This window comes from Balaenoptera borealis (genome assembly GCF_965194805.1).
Source record: "Balaenoptera borealis genome assembly, chromosome: 4".
Taxonomy (NCBI): Eukaryota; Metazoa; Chordata; class Mammalia; order Artiodactyla; family Balaenopteridae; genus Balaenoptera; species Balaenoptera borealis.
In genome coordinates, this window is record NC_138861.1 from 111,113,180 (window position 1) to 111,133,874 (window position 20,695).

Consider the following 20,695-nt stretch of genomic DNA (forward strand, 5'->3'; position numbering starts at 1 on the left):
CTGACTTACTTCACTCTGTATGACAGGCTCTAGGTCCATCCACTTCACTACAAATAACTCAATTTTGTGTCTTTTTATGGCTGAGTAATATTCCATTGTATATATGTGCCACATCTTTATCCATTCATCTGTGGATGGACACTAAACATTGCTTCCATGTCCTGGCTATTGTAAATAGAGCTGCAATGAACATTGTGGTAAATGACTCTTTTTGAAGTATGGTTTTCTCAGGGTATATGCCCAGTAGTGGGATTGCTGGGTCGTATGGTAGTTCTATTTTTAGTTTTTTAAGGAACCTCCATACTGTTCTCCATAGTGACTGTATCAATTTACATTCCAACCAACAGTGCAAGAGGGTTCCCTTTTCTCCACACCATCTCCAGCATTTATTGTTTGTAGATTTTTTGATGATGGCCATTCTGACCGGTGTGAGATGATATCTCATTGTAGTTTTGATTTGCATTTCTCTAATGATTAATGATGTTGAGCATTCTTTCATGTGTTTGTTGGCAATTTGTATATCTTCTTTGGAGAAAGGTCTATTTAGGTCTTCTGCCCATTTTTGGATTGGGTTGTTTGTTTTTATATTGAGCTGCATGAGGTGCTTGTATATTTTGGAGATTAATCCTTTGTCAGTTGCTTCATTTGCAAATATTTTCTCCTATTCTGAGGGTTGTCTTTTCGTCTTGTTTATGGATTCCTTTGCTGTGCAAAAGCTTTTAAGTTTCCTTAGGTCCCATTTGTTTATTTTTGTTTTTATTTCCATTTCTCTAGGAGGTGGGTCAAAAAGGATCTTGCTGTGATTTATGTCATAGAGTGTTCTGCCTGTTTTCCTCTAAGAGTTTAATAGTGTCTGGTCTTATATTTAGGTCTTTAATTCATTTTGAGTTTATTTTTGCGTATGGTGCTGTTAGGGAGTGTTCTAATTTCATTCTTTAACATGCAGCTGTCCAGTTCTCCCAGCACCAATTACTGAAGAGGCTGTCTTTTCTCCATTGTATATTCTTGCCTCCTTTATCAAAGATAAGGTGACCATATGTGCATGGGTTTATCTCTGGGCTTTCTATCCTGTTCCATTCATATATATTTCTGTTATTGTCCCAGTTCCATACTGTCTTGACTACTGTCAAGTCTGGGAACCTAATTCCTCCAGCTCCATTCTTCTTTCTCAAGATTGCTTTGGATAGATGGCAGAGTAGAAGGACATGCTCTCACTCCCTCTTGCGAGAGCACCAGAATCACAACTGGCTGCTGGACAATCATTGACAGGAAGACACTGGACTTCACCAAGGAGGATACCAAACGTCCAAGGACAGAGGAGAAGCCACAGTGAGACGGTAGGAGGGGCGCAATCAGAGTAAAATCAAATCCCATAACTGCTGGGTGGGTGACTCACAGACTGGCGAACACTTATACCACAGAAGTCCACCCACTGGAGTGAAGGTTCTGAGCCCCACGTCAGGCTTCCCAACCTGGGGGTCCGGCAACGGGAGGAGGAATTCCTAGAGAATCAGACTTTGAAGCCTAGTGGGAATTGATTGCAGGACTTTGACAGGACTGGGGGAAACAGAGACCCCACTCTTGGAGGGCACACACAAAGTAATGTGTGCATCAGGACCCAGGGGAAGGAGCAGTGACCCTGGGGGAGACTGAACCAGACCTACCTGCTGGTGTTGGGGGGTCTCCTGCAGAGGCGGGTGGTGGCTCTGTTTCACCGTGGGGATAAGGACACTGGCAGCAGAGGTTCTGGGAAGTTCTCCTTGGCGTGAGCCCTCCCAGAGTCTGCCATTAACCCCACCAAAGAGCACGGGTAGGCTCCAGTGTTGGGTTGCCTCAGGCAAAACAACCAACAGGGAGGGAACCCAGCCCCACCCATCAACAGTCAAGTGGATTAAGGTTTTACTGAGCTCTGACTGCCACAGCAACAGGGAGGGAACCCAGCCCCACCCATCAACAGTCAAGTGGATTAAGGTTTTACTGAGCTCTGACCGCCACAGCAACAGTCAGCTCTACCCACCACCAGAGCCTCCCATCAAGCCTCTTAGAGAGCCTCAACCACCAGAGGGCAGACAGCAGAAGCAAGAAAAACTACAATCCTGCAGCCTGTGGACCAAAAACCACAGTTACAGAAAGATAGAGAAGATGAAAAGGCAGAGGGCTATGTACCAGATGAAGGAACAAGAAAAAACCCCAGAAAAACAACTAAATGAAGTGGGGATAGGCAACCTTCCAGAAAAAGAATTCAGAATAATGATAGTGAAGGTGATCCAGGACCTTGGAATAAGAATGGAGGCAAAGATTGAGAAGATGCAAGAAATGATTAACAAAGACCTAGAAGAATTAAAGAACAAACAAACAGAGATGACCAATACAATAACTGAAATGAAAACTACACTAGAAGGAATCAATAGCAGAATAACTGAGGCAGAAGAACGGATAAGTGACCTGGAAGACAGAATGGTGGAATTCACTGCTGTGGAACAGACTAAAGAAAAAAGAATGAAAAGAAATGAAGACAGCCTAAGAGACCTCTGGGACAACATTAAACGCAACAACATTCGCATTATAGGGGTCCCAGAAGGAGAAGAGAGAGAGAAAGGACCCGAGAAAATATTTGAAGAGATTATAGTCGAAAACTTCCCTAACATGGGAAAGGAAATAGCCACTCAAGTCCAGGAAGCACAGAGTCCCATACAGAATAAACCCAAGGAGAAACACGCCGAGACACATAGTAATCAAAGTGGCAAAAATTAAAGACAAAGAAAAATTATTGAAAGCAGCAAGGGAAAAACGACAAATAACATACAAGGGAACTCCCATAAGGTTAACAGCTGATTTCTCAGCAGAAACTCTGCAAGCCAGAAGGGAGTGGCATGATATACTTAAAGTGATGAAAGGGAAGAACCTACAACCAAGATTACTCTACCCAGCAAGGATCTCATTTAGATTTGATGGAGAAATCAAAAGCTTTACAGACAAGCAAAAGCTAACAGAATTCAGCACCACCAAACCAGCTCTACAACAAATGCTAAAGGAACTTCTCTAAGTGGGAAACACAAGAGAAGAAAAGGACCTACAAAAACAAACCCAAAACAATTAAGAAAATGGTCATAGGAACATACATATCGATAATTACCTTAAACGTGAATGGATTAAATATGCCCCAACCAAAAGACATACACTGGCTGAATGGATACAAAAACAAGACCCATATATATGCTGTCTACAAGAGACCCACTTTAGACCTAGGGACACATACAGACTGAAAGTGAGGGGATGGAAAAAGATATTCCATGCAAATGGAAATCAAAAGAAAGCTGGAGTAGCAATACTCATATAAGATAAAATAGACTTTAAAATAAAGAATGTTACAAGAGACAAGGAAGGACACTACATAATGATCAAGGGATCAATCCAAGAAGAAGATATAACAATTATAAATATATATGCACCCAACATAGGAGCACCTCAATACATAAGGCAACTGCTAACAGCTATAAAAGAGGAAATCGACAGTAACACAATAATAGTGGGGGACTTTAACACCTCACTTACACCAATGGACAGATCATCCAAAATGAAAATAAATAAGGAAACAGAAGCTTTAAATGACACCATAGACCAGATAGATTTAATTGATATATATATGACATTCCATCCAAAAACAGCAGATTACACGTTCTTCTCAAGTGTGCACGGAACATTCTCCAGGATAGATCACATCTTGGGTCACAAATCAAGCCTCAGTAAATTTAAGAAAATTGAAATCATATCAAGCATCTTTTCTGACCACAACGCTATGAGATTAGAAATGAATTACAGGGAAAAAAACGTAAAAAAGACAAAAACATGGAGGCTAAACAATACGTTACTAAATAACCAAGAGATCACTGAAGAAATCAAAGAGGAAATAAAAAAATACCTAGAGACAAATGACAATGAAAACACGACGACCCAAAACCTACGGGATGCAGCAAAAGCAGTTCTAAGAGGGAAGTTTATAGCTATACAAGCCTACCTAAAGAAACAAGAAAAATCTCAAATAAACAAACTAACCTTACACCTAAAGGAACTAGAGAAAGAAGAACAAACAAAACCCAAAGTTAGCAGAAGGAAAGAAATCATAAAGATCAGAGCAGAAATAAATGAAATAGAAACAAAGAAAACAATAGCAAAGATCAATAAAACTAAAAGTTGCTTCTTTGAGAAGATAAACAAAATTGATAAACCATTAGCCAGACTCATCAAGAAAAAGAGGGAGAGGACTCAAATCAATAAAATCAGAAATGAAAAAGGAGAAGTTACAACAGACACCGCAGAAATACAAAGCAACCTAAGAGACTACTACAAGCAACTTTATGCCAATAAAATGGACAACCTGGAAGAAATGGACAAATTCTTAGAAAGGTATAACCTTCCAAGACTGAACCAGGAAGAAACAGAAAATATGAACAGACCAATCACAAGTAATGAAAATGAAACTGTGATTAAAAATCTTCCAACAAACAAAAGTCCAGGACCAGATGGCTTCACAGGTGAATTCTATCAAACATTTAGAGAAGAGCTAACACCTATCCTTCTCAAACTCTTCCCAAAAATTGCAGAGGAAGGAACACTCCCAAACTCATTCTATGAGGCCACCATCACCCTGATACCAAAACCAGACAAAGACACTACAAAAAAAGATAATTACAGACCAATATCACTGATGAATATAGATGCAAAAATCCTCAACAAAATACTAGCAAACAGAATCCAACAACACATTAAAAGGATCGTACACCACGATCAAGTGGGATTTATCCCAGGGATGCAAGGATTCTTCAATATACGCAAATCAATCAATGTGATACACCATATTAACAAATTGAAGAATAAAACCATATGATCATCTCAATAGATGCAGAAAAAGCTTTTGACAAAATTCAACACTCATTTATGATAAAAACTCTCCAGAAAGTGGGCATAGAGGGAACCTACCTCAACATAATAAAGGCCATATATGACAAACCCACAGCAAACATCATTCTCAATGGTGAAAAACTGAAAGCATTTCCTCTAAGATCAGGAACAAGACAAGGATGTCCACTCTCACCACTATTATTCAACATACTTCTGGAAGTCCTAGCCACGGCAATCAGAGAAGAAAAAGAAATAAAAGGAATACAAATTGGAAAAGAAGAAGTAAAACTGTCACTGTTTGCGGATGACATGATACTATACATAGAGAATCCTAAAACTGCCACCAGAAAACTGCTAGAGCTAATTAATGAATATGGTAAAGTTGCAGGATACAAAATTAATGCACAGAAATCTCTTGCATTCCTATACACTAATGATGAAAAATCTGAAAGAGAAATTATGGAAACACTCCCATTTACCATTGCAACAAAAAGAATAAAATACCTAGGAATAAACCTACCTAGGGAGACAAAAGACCTGTATGCAGAAAACTATAATACAGTGATGAAAGAAATTGATGATATAAACAGATGGAGAGATATACCATGTTCTTGGATTGGAAGAATCAACATTGTGAAAATGAGTATACTACCCAAAGCAATCTACAGATTCAATGCAATCCCTATCAAATTACCAATGGCATTTTTTACGGAGCTAGAACAAATCATCTTAAAATTTGTATGGAGACACAAAAGACCCCGAATAGCCAAAGCAGTCTTGAGGCAAAAAAATGGAGCTGGAGGAATCAGACTCCCTGACTTCAGACTATACTACAAAGCTACAGTAATCAAGACAATATGGTACTGGCACAAAAACAGAAACATAGATCAATGGAATGAGATAGAAAGCCCAGAGATTAACCCACGCACCTATGGTCAACTAATCTATGACAAAGGAGGCAAAGATATACAATGGAGAAAAGACAGTCTCTTCAATAAGTGGTGCTGGGAAAACTGGACAGCTACATGTAAAAGAATGAAATTAGAATACTCCCTAACACCATACACAAAAATAAACTCAAAATGGATTAGAGACCTAAATATAAGACTGGACACTATAAAACTCTTAGAGGAAAACATAGGAAGAACACTCTTTGACTTAAATCACAGCAAGATCTTTTTTTGATCCACTTCCTAGAGTAATGGAAATAAAAACAAAGATAAACAAATGGGACCTAATGAAACTAAAAGCTTTTGTACAGCAAAGGAAACCATAAAGAAGATGAAAAGACAACCCTCGGAATGGGAGAAAATATTTGCAAACGAATCAACGGACAAAGGATTAATCTCCAAAATATATAAACAGCTCATTCAGCTCAATATTAAAGAAACAAACATCCCAATCCAAAAATGGCAGGCAGAAGACCTAAATAGACATTTCTCCAAAGAAAACATACAGACGGCCACGAAGCACATGAAAAGATGCTCAACATCACTAATTATTAGAGAAATGCAAATCAAAACTAAAATGAGGTATCACCTCACTCCTGTTAGAATGAGCATCATCAGAAAATCTACAAACAACAAATGCTGGAGAGGGTGTGGAGAAAAGGGAACCCTCTTGCACTGTTGGTTGGAATGTAAATTGATACAGCCACTATGGAGAACAATATGGAGGTTCCTTAAAAAACTAAAAATAGAATTACCATATGACCCAGCAATCCCACTACTGGGCATATACCCAGAGAAAACCGTAATTCAAAAAGACACATGCACCCGAATGTTCATTGCAGCACTATTTACAATAGCTAGGTCATGGAAGCAACCTAAATGCCCAACAACAGACGAATGGATAAAGAAGTTGTGGTACATATATACAATGGAATATTACTCAGCCATAAAAAGGAACGAAATTGAGTCATCTGTTGAGACGTGGATGGATCTAGAGACTGTCATACAGAGTGAAGTAAGTCAGAAAGAGAAAAACAAATATCGTATATTAATGCATGTATGTGACACCTAGAAAAATGGTACAGATGAGCCAGTTTGCAGGGCAGAAGTTGAGACACAGATGTAGAGAATGGACATATGGACACCAAGGGGGGAAAACTGCGGTGAGGTGGGGATGGTGGTGTGCTGAATTGGGCGATTGGGATTGACATGTATACACTGATGTGTATAAAATTGATGCCTAATAAGAACCTGCAGTATAAAAAAACAAACAAAACAACTAATACTAAACTTTCATTGGGTTATTTGTATGGAAATATGTTAATATAAATGTTTCAGACATTACATGAAATTTCTAAAAATCTTATATTTGTATTTGTATGGAAATACGTATGGAAATATGTTAATATAAATGTTTCAGACATTACATGAAATTTCTAAAAATCTTATATGTTCTGGTATAATGTTATAAGTCATAATCCTAGTTATTACTTTAAAATGTATATCTCAGAAATAACTAATTTTCTTGTCAACTGCATTATTATGAACTTTCATCAAATCTTTAACCGTGGTCATTTTTAAGTCTTTTGTCATTTACAGACAGTTCTGGGTGTACTCTGATGATTCTGCAAATATGTTCCTATAAAAGGGTTTCATCTTCAAGAAATTCATGGAAAAGACTCTGACAAGTACAGGTTTCTGGTAACTGACTGTACTGCTGAACTGAATGAATAAGCATTTTCAGAACTCTAATGAAAAACTGATGAACTCATAAAAGTGCTAACAAAAGATCAAGATGAAAAAAAAAATTAATTACATGGGACTGAGTGAACTGATGAGGATGAGTATAATTTTTGTGACTTTCTGTCTGAATTAAAAAAAAAAAAATCCCACAAGGACTCAGAGGCAAAGAATATACAAATTAATTTTCACTGCAAAGTAAAGGAGCTGTTACAGTGGAGGATTACTGGACTAAATGTCAATATTATGACATAGTATGAGTGTGTTTCATGTTTGGTAATTGCAATCATTGTTGCTTTTGTTGTGGTCATCCATGTACAATGCTTGGTGTCAGTCTATCTCTTGTAAAAATAAAATACAGTGTGTGTGTGTGAAAAAAAAAAAAAAAAAGATTGCTTTGGCTATTGGGAGTCTTTTGTGTTTCCAAACAAATTGTTCAATATTTTGTTCTAGCTCCATGAAAAATGCCATTGGTAGTTTGATAGGGATTGCAGTGAATCTGTTGATTGCTTTGGGTAGAAAAGTCATTTTCACAATGTTGATTCTTCCAATCCAAGAACATGGTATATCTCTCCATCTGTTTATATCATCAATTTCTTTCATCACTGTATTATAGTTTTCTGCATACAGGTGTTTTGTATCCTTAGGTAGGTTTATTCCTAGGTATTTTATTCTTTTTGTTGCAATGGTAAATGGGAGTGTTTCCATAATTTCTCTTTCAGATTTTTCATCATTAGTGTATAGGAATGCAAGAGATTTCTGTGCATTAATTTTGTATCCTGCTACTTTACCAAATACATTGATTAGCTCTAGTAGTTTTATGGTAGCATCTTTAGGATTCTTTCTGTATAGTATCATGTCATCTGCAGACAGTGACAGCTTTACTTCTTTTCCAATTTGGATTCATTTCTTTCTTTTTCTTCTCTTATTGCTGTGGCTAAGACTTCCAAAACTATGTTGAATAATAGTGGTGAGAGTGGACAACCTTGTTTTTCCTGATCTTAGAGGAAATGCTTTCAGTTTTTCACCATTGAGAATAATGTTGGCTGTGGGTTTCTCATATATGGCCTTTATTATGTTGAGGTAAGTTCCCTCTATGCCTACTTTCTGGAGGGTTTTTATCATAAATGTGTGTTGAATTTTGTCAAAAGCTTTTTCTGCATCTATTGAGATTATCATATGGTTTTTATTCTTCAATTTGTTAATATGGTGTATCACATTGATTGATTTGCGTATATTGAAGAATCCTTGCATCCCTGGGATAAAACTGACTTGATCATGGTGTATGATCCTTTTAATATGCTGCTGGATTCTGTTTGCTAGTATTTTGTTGAGGATTTTTGCTTCTTTGTTTATCAGTGATATTGGCCTGTAGTTTTTGTTCTTTGTGACATCTTTGTCTGGTTTTGGTATCAGGGTGATGGTGGCCTTGTACAATGAGTTGGGGAGTATTCCTTCCTCTGCTATATTTTGGAAGAGTTTGAGAAGGATAGGTGTTAGCTCTTCTCTAAATGTTTGATAAAATTCGCCTGTGAAGCCATCTGATCCTGGGCTTTTGTTTGTTGGAAGATTTTTAATCACAGTCTCAATTTCAGTGCTTGTGATTGGACTGTTTACGTTTTCTATTTCTTCTTGTTTCAGTCTCAGAAGGTTGTGCTTTTCTAAGAATTTGTCCATTTCTTCCAGGTTGTCAGTTTTATTGGCATATAGTCGCTTGTAGTAATCTCTCATGATCCTTTGTATTTCCGTAGTGCCAGTTGTTACTTCTCCTTTCTCATTTCTAATTCTATTGATTTCAGTCTTCTCCCTTTTTTCCTTGATGAGTCTGGCTAATGGTTTAGCAATTTTATCTTCTCAAAGAACCAGCTTTTAGTTTTACTGAACTTTGCTATTGTTTTCTTCATTTCTTTTTCATTTATTTCTGATTTGATCTGTATGATTTCTTTCTGTCTGCTAACTTTGGGGCTTTTTGTTCTTCTTTCTCTAATTGCTTTAGGTGTAAGGTTAGGTTGTTTATTTGAAATGTTTCTTGTTTCGTGAGTTAAGATTTTATTGCTATAAACTTCCCTCTTAGAACTGCTTTTGCTGCATTCCATAGGTTTTGGGTCGTCATGTTTTCATTGTCACTTGTTTCTAGGTATTTTTTGATTTCCTCTTTGATTTCTTCAGTGATCTCTTGGTTATTAAGTAGTGTATTGTTTAGGCTCCATGTGTTTCTATTTTTTACAGATCTTTTCCTGTAGTTGATATCTAGTCTCATAGCATTGTTTTCAGAAAAGATACTTGATACAATTCAATTATCTTAAATTTACCACGGCTTGATTTGTGACCCAAGATATGATCTATCCTGGAGAATTTTCCATGAGCACTTGAGAAGAAAGTGTATTCTGTTGTTTTTGGATGGAATGTCCTATAAATATCAATTAATTCCATCTTGTTTAATGTATCATTTAAAGCTTGTGTTTCCTTATTTATTTTCATTTTGGATGATCTGTCCATTGGTGAAAGTAGGGTATTAAAGTCCCCTACTATGATTGTGTTACTGTCGATTTCCCCTTTTATGGCTGTTAGTATTTGCCTTACGTACTGAGGTGCTACTATGTTGAGTGCATAAATATTTACAATTGTTATATCTTCTTGGATTGATCCCTTGATTATTATGTAGTGTCCTTCTTTGTCTCTTGGAATAGTCTTTAAAGTCTATTATGTCTGATATGAGAATTGCTACTCCAGCTTTCTTTTGATTTCCATTTGCATGGAATATCTTTTTCCATCCCCTCACTTTCAGTCTGTATGTGTCCCTAGGTCTGAAGTGGGTCTCTTGTAGACAGCATATATATGGGTCTTGTTTTTGTATCCATTCAGCCAGTCTATCTCTTTTGGTTGGAGCATTTAATCCATTTACATTTAAGGTAGTTATCGATATGTATGTTCCTATTACCATTTTCTTAATTGTTTTGGGTTTGTTATTGTAGGTCTTTTCCTTCTCTTGTGTTTCCTGCCTAGAGAAATTCCTTTAGCGTTTGTTGTAAAGCCGGTTTGGTGGTGCTGAATTCTCTTAGCTTCTGCTTCTCTGTAAAGGTTTTGATTTCTCCGTCAGATCTGAATCAGATCCTTGCTGGGTAGAGTAATCTTAGTTGTAGGTTTTTCCCCTTCATCACTTTAATCTCTTCAAATATTTTCTCAGTCCCTTTCTTTTTCTCTTCTTCTTCTGGGACCCCTACAATTCGATTGTTTAGGCATTTAATGTTGTCCCAGAGTTCTCTGAGACTGTCCTCAATTCTTTTCATTCATTTTTCTTTATTCAGCTCTGTGGTAGTTATTTCCACTATTTTATCTTCCAGCTCACTTATCCGTTCTTCTGCCTCAGTTATGCTGTTATTGATTCCTTATAGAGAATTTTAATTTCATTTATTGTGTTGTTCATCATTGTTTGTTTGCTCCTTAGTTCTTCTAATTCCTTGTTAAACGTTTCTTGTATTTTCTCCATTCTATTTCCAAGATTTTGGATCATCTTTACTATCATTACTCTGAATTCTTTTTCAGGTAGATTGCCTATTTCCTCTTCATTTGTTTGGTCTGGTGGGGTTTTACCTTCCTCCTTCATCTCTTGTGTGTTTCTCTTCTCATTTTGCTTAACTTACTGTGTTTGGGGTCTCCTTTTCACAGGTTCGTAGTTCCTTTTGTTTTTGGTGTTTGCCCCCAGTGGCTAAGTTTGGTTCAGTGGGTTGTGTAGGCTTCCTGGTGGAGGAGACTGGTGCCTGTGTTCTTGTGGTTGAGGCTGGATCTTGTCTTTCTGCTGGGCAGGACCACATCCAGTGGTATGTTTTGGAGTGTCTGTGACCTTATTATGATTTTAGGCAGCCTCTCTGCTAATGGGTGTGGTTGTGTTCCTGTCTTGCTAGTTGTTTGGCGTAGGGTGTCCAGCACTATAGCTTGCTGGTCGTTGAGTGGAGCTGGGTGTTTGCATTGAGATGGACATCTCTGGGAGAGCTTTCACCGTTTGATATTACGTGGAGCCAAGAGGTCTCTGGTGGACCAATGTCCTGAACTCGGCTCTCCCACCTCAGAGGCATAGGCCGGACACTCGGCTGGAGCACCAAGACCCTGTCAGCCACACGTCATTGTCTATTCAGGTATTCCAGAGAGGCAGAGTACATCAAGTTGATTGTGGAGATTTAATCTGCTGCTCCTGAGGCTGCTGGGAGAGATTTCCCTTTCTCTTCTTTGTTCACAGCTCCTGTGGTTCCGTTTTGGATTTGGCCCCGCCTCTGCGTGTAGGTCGCCTGAGGGTGTCTGTTCTTCGCCTAGTCAGGACGTGGTTAAAGTAGCAGCTGATTAGGGGGCTCTGGCTCACTCAGGCCGGGGGAAGGGAGGGGTACGGAATGTGGGGTGAGCCTGCGGCGGCAGAGGCTGGCATGACATTGCACCAGCCTGAGGCGCGCTGTGTGTTCTCCCTGGGAAGTTGTCCCTAGATCACAGGACCCTGGCAGTGGCGGGTTGCACAGGCTCTGGGGAAGGGAGGTGTGGATAGTCACCTGTGTCTGCACACAGGCTTCTTGGTGGCTGCAGCAGCAGCCTTAGCGTTTCATGCCAGTCTCTCGTGTCCACGCTGATAGCCGCGGCTCACGCCCATCTCTGGAGCTTGTTTAGGTGGTGTCCTGAATCCCCTCTCCTCACGCATCCCAAAACAATGGTCTCTTGCCTCTTAGGCAGTTCCAGACTTTTTTGCGGACTCCCTCTCAGCTAGCTATGGTGCACTAGCCCCCCCTCAGGCTGTGTTCACGCAGCCAACCCCAGCCCTCTCCCTGGGATCTGACCTCCGAAGCCGGAGCCTCGGCTCCCAGCCCCCACCCGTCCCGGCGGATGAGCAGACAAGCCTCTTAGGCTGGTGAGTGCTGGTCGGCACCGATCCTCTGTGAGGGAATCTCTCTGCTTAGCCCTCCGCACCCCTGTTGCTGCGCTCTCCTCCGTGGCTCTGAAGCTTCCCCATTGCCACCCCCCATCTCCACCAGTGAACGGGCTTCCTAGTGTTTGGAAACTTTTCCTCCTTCACAGCTCCCTCCTAGTGGTGCAGGTCCCATCTCTACTTTTTTGTCTCCTTTTTTTCTTTTTTCTTTTGCCCTACCCAGGTATGTGGGGAGTTTCTTGCCTTTTGGGAAGTCTGAGGTCTTCTGCCAGCATTCAGTAGGTGTTCTGTAGGAGTTGTTCCACTTGTAGATATATCTGTGATGTATCTGTGGGAAGGAAAGTGATCTCCATGTCTTAGTCCTCCGCCATCTTGAAGGTCTCTCCTGACATACTATTGTGATATATCTATATCTATCTATCTATCTATCTATCATCAAGAGAGAGAGAAAGAGAAAAATAAGTTGAGAGAGAGAGAAAACCAGGAAGAGTTACTGGAGACTGAAAATGTACCAGTAATATTTGTTAAATATAGAATCAGTTAAGTTTGCAAACTTAGGGAACATAGATCAACAGACATTTATAAGAAACAGAAAAAATAATGACCAGGGATTGCTTAATATTGAATTTCATTCATGATAAGAGTGAGGTGACAAAGAACAGAGCTAAAGTTCAACCAGAGTCCGATTGAGTTATTTTGGCTAAAGTCCAACATCTTCATGATAATGAGAATACAATAAGAAAAGTCACAAATAAATTAGGAAATAAACTAAGTAGAAGTGAATCAACATATAGTCTACTTTTGTCTTGAACAGATACATGGGAAGGAATAAAGGAACAGTTTGTATACTGAAACAAGAATGAGAATTTTGTATTCAGTAATTTCGTAAGCACTTTATGTTGGCAAAAATATTTCTTCCCTACTCCTGATATTTCCTTCCTTTTGAAGAAAGCTCAAATAATGTAATGTCCTGGCTTCTTTCAGCCTCTTTACCAGTGCACTAAGTGTGGTTGCTCATCTTGTGCACTGCACATATCGAGGGATACCATTCACACTGTATTCTATTTAAATAGGTCCAGTGGAATAATTCAGTACACAACTTGTACAGATGTACTCAGATGCCTGCCTTAAACTCTCTCTATACTTGGGCTGAGGAAATAACTTTTCTCACTGAAACTTGGCGTGCTTGGCTTTGTTCCTCTTCTTATCCTCTTGAGAAGGAGCTGCCTACAAAGAACACATTTTTCCTTGTTCCTCCATGCTGTAACTGTACAGAGTCTGCTTCCTTGTAGGGTGACCAGTAAGTGTGGCTAATTCTGATGTTTAGTGTTAGGAAATCCAATTTCTCACACATGTAAATTTTGTCCTCCCACCGACTCTTTATTATTAATGAAGGGAATACTTTGGCTCCTATTTGCTATTTATTTCTCAGTTAGTTCATGACCCAGGCATAGCAAAGAGGAATGTTGTTTATTTAGCTCTTTTCAAGTAAGTCTAATGTGTGCCTTATGGACCTTGAGAAATGAGCAAGGTGTAAAATTTTGTAGAATAAATTACGCATGGAATGATTTGGGCTTTGGGCATGGTTTGAACAGATGGCTATAAGCTTTGTTAGTAATTTCCTAAGCATAGACCATGTTGATTTTTCATAAATCCTAATGATTTGCAGCCAGCATTGCACAACAGCTGATTTTTCAGTTGTAGAACTGGCTTTATGAATGTGTGGCTTGGGTATGTGGTATTGAACCTTTGCTGTATTTTGACTTTAGCAGGTTACTGCAGCGAATGGAGGCAGTGACTAGAATGACCCAACTCATGTGCAGGGTCTTCTCAAACCCCGACAAATGTGTGGACTGCCTCAGCAAGCAGGTTAGAGCACCTCAACCTTGCCCTTTACTTAGTTTATGTGTGTAAAGAGCGGGGACCATGGTTACTAGGGGCTGCCCTCATAGGCTTTGGTAATAAAAAGGAAGCAGAGGCAAGAATTTGATTGGAGAGAACAGATTGTCACTACAGAACTTTCCAGCATCAGTAGCTGAAGAATATGTGCTGTGTTTGGTCTGAAATGAATGAACTGTGGATTGTTACAGAGCACAAAGGATGTTCTGGCTGTAAATCGTTAGCACCAGCCCTAGGTAGGAGACTGCATTGGTCTCCCCCAATTTCGATCAGGATTCAATGCCAAGGAGGGAAATTTCAGGGCTGGAACCAGCTCAGGCTTCTCTACAGGGTCAAGCATCAAGCCACTTAACCCTTCCAGTTCTCACCATAATCTGGTGTCAAGCTAGTACTGTATTGCTTAATTACTTATATGGAAGGAAATCCTCTCTAAGAAGTAAAATTTTTGTAAGTCTTAAAACTTCCAAAAATAAATGAAGGAGAAACAGCCTTAGTATTGGAGGACTGAAAATGCCTTCTCCTAACAGTGGGTGGTAGATCCCACATTACTTTGTAGAGCCCCGATTCAATTAAGCACTATTTGCCTGAATCAGGAGGCTCCATGCAGACATGGGAAAACAAGGTAAATACTCTTCTGATCTACCAGGCAGTATTCATAAGTGGATTTTATTGATACAGTAAATAGTGCCAAAATTAACCTCTTGCTGAGAGAGTTGCCCAACTGAGTTTTAATTCCAAGTCTTAGGTAGCAGGAAATTGACATAAACTGCCTGGTATCCCAGCAAGACCCCACCAAGACATACATCTTCTTTCAGGATAATCATAAGTCTCTGCTATGGTCTTTAGCAACACAAAAGATTGTCTTGAAAACAATTTTGTCTGAGATAACTCTTTTAAGAGCAGGGGTTACTTTGTTTTTCTAATTCTGGGGATATGATGCCAGTGCTGTGATAATCTTGTTTTTCATAATAACTTCTGGGAATCTTTAAAATAATGAGGAATACCAGTGACTCGGTGTTGAACAAATACAATTCTGAGGCCATGAAGGAGGAGATAATATTTTAGTGAGAAAGAAGCCAATATTCAAATTAAAAGAACACTGTTTCTACCAACATGCTGAGAACTCTTCCAACTGAGACTGAATGGACTAAAAATTAAGTACTTTATAATCTTTGGAATTTTAAATCACTAGCATAAGGAAAATTAATTAATTTATGGAAATTTAATTCTTAATTCTATGGAAATTTAATATATTTGGACTTTTACTTGCAAAAGAATTTAATCTCCCTCTTTTAATATTTCCCCAGTAAGAGTATATTAGCAGAGTGTTTATATTCAAATTTGGGCAATCTCTTTATTGAAATTTTGTTATTGGCATATAATTATGTCATCAAGCATGCTCTCAAAACAGATCTCATAACAGACTATGTTGAGCAATGTTGTTGGGAAAAAATGTAGACTGGAAAATCAACTAGAGATTGAATGTTCAGCCTTGTAGTTGATTTAAGTAAAGTGCTCTTCTGACCCAGTTTAGAGTCTCTGGGCAGGAGGTGTTGGGGGGAGTCAGCTCTCATCACAGTCCTCCTGAATGTTACTCCAAGGTGTAGTGTCGGCATTGGCGGAGGGGCCCACGCAGGTCTGGAAAGAACTGGCTTGTTAAACTTTCACTCTCCTCCCCAGTCAGGGAAAACAGTGTTAAGAGAGCAAAATGTAGAGGAAGGCAAAAGGGAAATACTTCTCCCCTGTTCCTCTTATTTCCTTCCTTGTGGAGCGAGATGAATTAGTGAAACACTCCTAGCTTTTCTCTGTTCCATTATTCACTACATTATGGAGAAATTGACTAATCTTGGATTAATTTGGGAAATAATAAGCTGTACATCTTTGGCACCATTCCTCCTTTTCCTTTGGGAAGAGTCTGAGTTCTCTTCTGTTCCTTTCAGTCATGTATCGTAGTTTTCTCTCCCCAGGAGCAGAGGTTTGTAGGGGTCTAGTGATACCTGTGCATGGAACAGTAAGTCTTTCTAATTTGGGGAGAGGGCCAATCCTGGGGAGTCTACCTGCCAGGACAAATGAATTACATCCTCCAAACTACGATGTGTCACTAATAAAGATGATATTTTACTTTCATCTAATGATTAGTTTATTTTCAAGGATTGTTTCTTCTGGGCCAGCCTACATAGACAGAGGGTGGGGGGAATTTCAGGGTCTTGCAGGAAAGGAAAAGGGTCCAAAATAAGTGGAGTCTTGTCACCTGGAATGGGTACACCCCATGGATGGGACAATGAGGAGAGAGACTGAAGTGGGATTAGGCCAGGATTATGTGGGATGTGATCATTTAGAAAGCTCTTTCCATTTGGAAATAGCGCTGAGTCAGCATTAATTGTCTCTGTGTCAAGCCCAATGGAAACAATGCTGAGAATGGAACTGAATTGGTCTAATTTCTATGTGTGACATCACCTCAAGCTGACCTCTAGTGAGAAATAAATCCTGAGTCCGTTTTACTGATACTTCTTAGCACTGAATGAATTTCACAATAGATCAAGTCCTGGGGGAGGTAAAGCCAGTCTCCCTAAGGCAGTTCATGGTGAGATATTTTGTGACTGTACAACCTCATACACCATTCTTAGTAAAAGAACATAAAGATAGCTGAGCCATCCTCATCAATCAATGTCTTTTTGCCCAAATTTGAAGTCACTTGGAGCAATAACAAACTACTTCTACCTTTAAATACCTTAACTTCAGGCCCAGGCTGATGCATGTGGAGAGTGAGACAAATGACAGTTAACTGTCTCACTTCTCTCTGCTGGTCTGACCAGTACAAAAGGAAACAGCATTATCATCTCTTATAGTGTAAACATATTTCTCTTAATTCAGCCAAGTATGTCCCCAAAACCTTCTTGTATATTACCATACTGATGCACCTTCTATGTGGAGAAGGAGCAATGGGTCTGCAGTCTTGTGGAGTCTAGTCTAGGCTCTGATACATACTATTGTATCTTCCAATGAGTTTCCTAGCATCTTTAAACCTTGTTTTATTATTTTCATATATGAAAAGCCTTATGTTAGCCACATATTTGTAACCATAAATGATAAGACTATAGACTCTGAAGCCAGACTGCCTGGGCTCAAACCCTGACCCTGCCTCTTATTAGCTCTGAATCCTTTGCCAAGTTAAATGACTACTCCATGACTCAGTCTCCTCATCAGTAAAATGGAGATAACAAATATCTCTTTATATTGCAAGATTATTCCAATAATTAACAAACAGTGAATAAATGTAAAGTTCTCAGAATAGTGCCTGGCATGTGATTAGTCTCAAAAACGTGTTGTTATTAGTAGTGACAAGATAAAACTCAAACTCCTTTGTGTGTCACTGAAGACTCTTCACAATAATGAATTAATCTTCTATTGATGTCTGCTGCATTCATACCCCAAGGACCATTACCATCTCTAAATATCATGAGAGCAGACCATGTCAAATCCCTTGCTGTATTTCTAGTATCTAATCATGGTATCTGTATACATGTATATTGAGTTAATGAATTAATTCATACCACACCCAAATCTACCTTGTTCTTGATCCCTGTCAGTGACATCCAGATTCCCTGTTTATAGATTCATGAAAAACACTCTCTGGTGGTCCTCTCCCACTTCTTTTCCAAAATAAATTTTACCTGTTCTTCAAGGTCTATTTCAAAGGTCATCTGTTTAATGAAACTGATAAGGTAACACAATGCTTTAGCTGGAAAAAGCATCATTGTTCTGAAATGAGAAAGAAATGAGGATCGGAGATAGAGCAACTCTTTCTAGAAGTTTAAAAAAAAAAAAAAAAAACTTCTAGATGGAGCCCAGAAATTTGGAGCAGTAGCTGCAGGGGTATATACAGTTCATGATGGTCCTGAGGAGGGTTTTGGGGCTTTAGCCATTCCATTCCCCTCAAATGTCCTTTAGCCCATCCAGAAAGTCCCCGTGGTGTACTTATACTCTGATAGGAAGAACTAACAATTTATTAATTATGAGTGGAGTTCACAGAGAAATAATTTGAATACTTTGTTGTTTTTTATTGTTGTTGTTTTTTTTGATCTGTAACTCACACTCTGAGGTACACCAATATGCTTGATATACAAATAGAGAGTCAAGACAAGTTCCCCAAATCTTGGTCTTACCATACGCCTCCTCTTAGATCCAATAAAGAAATTTTGGTTCCACCGCTGCTTAAGGGTGGAAAAAAATGTCTTTTAACACAAAAGACCTGGCACTATGCTTATATACACATTAAAACAGAAGAAAAATATAAGTTGCTGTCCCATTATTCCTTTGACTTATGTAGGAAAAGTATTAAAGCCCTCATAGTATGAATAAGAACATGAAAGCACAGAGGTTCAACAACAAGAAAAAGAAAAAGTAACAAGTTGAGTGCAGGGCAAAAATGAGAAGCCTGTTCTAATTAGTACAAACTTTGCCTTTTATTCACAGTATTTTAATGTTAATGGAAAGTAATCTGTAAATTTTAATTCCATAGCCTTGAAAATTTAAACCAAAGCACTGCCAAGTCTTTGTTATTAATAATCGTTCATGAATATTATGGCAAGAATTAGTTTTCACCCTGTAGTTATAGTTGTGTTTCCACATCCAAGCTGGCCTTTAATTTCTTAAACTTTATTTTGGCTATGGAGAAAAATATCAGAAAAAATGTTTAATAGTTACAGTATTACCCCAGCAGAAAGATTTGGGCTATTAATCAGAGATTGGACCTTTAGCCCACATATATAAATACTTTTTATATAGAAGGAAAGTTCAAGGAGCTGAAGTCTGCAAAAGTCAATTGTTCTTAAGTATCCTTTAAAGGAGAGAGGACCCAGTGTTTGCACCAACTGGGAACTATTCTATGTGTCTGAAATGGGAACTTTTTTCACTGTTTAATGCTCTAGAAAGTATCAATGTGACAATGTCTCTTTTGAATTCTTTTCTATACTGAGTATATATTATGTGCCAGCTACTGTTTTAAATACACGGTGTAGAACCCCCAACAGCCATGTCTTTTCTTTATGATCCAAACTTCACTGGTCATACTTGTTGGCACAGGGGTGGACATCTGATCTTCTGACCCAACAGATATCTCAGGGGTTTTCAAAGTGGAACCAAAGACAGAGAGTGAAGCTCTTTTCAGTAATTTCAGCTACATGGCGAGTGGCTTGGGTGTCAGTAGTAGTCATAAGTTTCAGTGTGTCAGGAAAAAAAGAACACGAAACAGACATGCAAAGACATGCAAGAGATACACAGAGAGAGCTCTGTAGTTCTTTTTTTTAAATTAATTAATTAGTTTATTTTTGGCTGTGTTGGGTCTTTGGTGCTGCGCATGGGCTTCCTCTACTTGTGGCGAGTGGGGGCCACTCTTTGTTGTGGTGCGCGGGCTTCTCACTGAGGCGGCCTCTCCCATTGCAGAGCACGGGCTCTAGGCACACAGGTCTCAGTCGTTGTGGCTCACGGGCTCTAGAGCGCAGGCTCAGAAGTTGTGGCGCACGGGCTTAGCTGCTCCGTGGCATGTGGGATCTTCCCGGACCAGGGCTCGAACCCATGTCCCCTGCATTGGCAGGTGGATTCTTAACCACTGCACCACCAGGGAAGCCCGAGTTCTTAAAATCTTTGGAATCCAATATGTTTTCCTTTTTTAATAAAATACTTCAAGTTCACTTTCTGCCACTCTCAATCAAAATATCCCTTATTTATTCAAGAGTCTAATAGGTTCAGGGAAGAAAATGTACTGCACAGTGTGGTAAGTGTAATAATAGAGGAAATTCTAGGGTAGTGTGAGCACTTAGAAGATAATTTTCTATTCCTACTCCAGCACTGGGGAAAATAACATATCCAGAGAGATGTGCTAATTATTATATTTTGTTTGGTTTTAATGTGTTGTTTTAATTTTTTTATGGAGGAAGTCTGGTGATGTGGGTGGAGAAGGATACAGGATAGGTATAAGTGGTAGGAGATAAAACTTCAAGACACTGTATCATAGCTCTTATTTGTAAGCAATGTAGTGCAATTTATATTTGATTAACCATAATGGCTCACTTACTTGAAGATTTATTATTATAAGAATAAATCTATGTTAATCTCTGTTAATGACTGATTTGTCTGGCTTCATTATCATTTTTTTTTCTACAGGGTGGATGGGTCATCCTGATCTAGACTATAATGGAATACGGTCAACACAACCCAAGTGATTGCTTTGGGGACTGACACGTATCCTAAATCAGGTCAATCCAAATTCACCCTAGGATGGTTCTAATAGCAG

At 38.9% G+C, this 20,695-nt stretch overlaps 2 long non-coding RNA genes across 2 annotated transcripts in view; both read right to left on the reverse strand.

Moving 5' to 3' along the window:
- LOC309627529 overlaps positions 1 to 20,695 on the reverse strand; it is a 377,892-nt gene that overhangs the window by 188,074 nt on the left and 169,123 nt on the right. The gene's annotated exons all lie outside the window — the stretch shown is intronic.
- Positions 9,572 to 20,695, reverse strand: part of LOC309627523 — a 101,036-nt gene continuing 89,912 nt past the window's right edge. Inside the window, exon 4 of the long non-coding RNA XR_014243787.1 lies at positions 9,572 to 12,829. This is a non-coding gene — a long non-coding RNA (uncharacterized lncRNA). The remainder of the gene's footprint in view (positions 12,830 to 20,695) is intronic.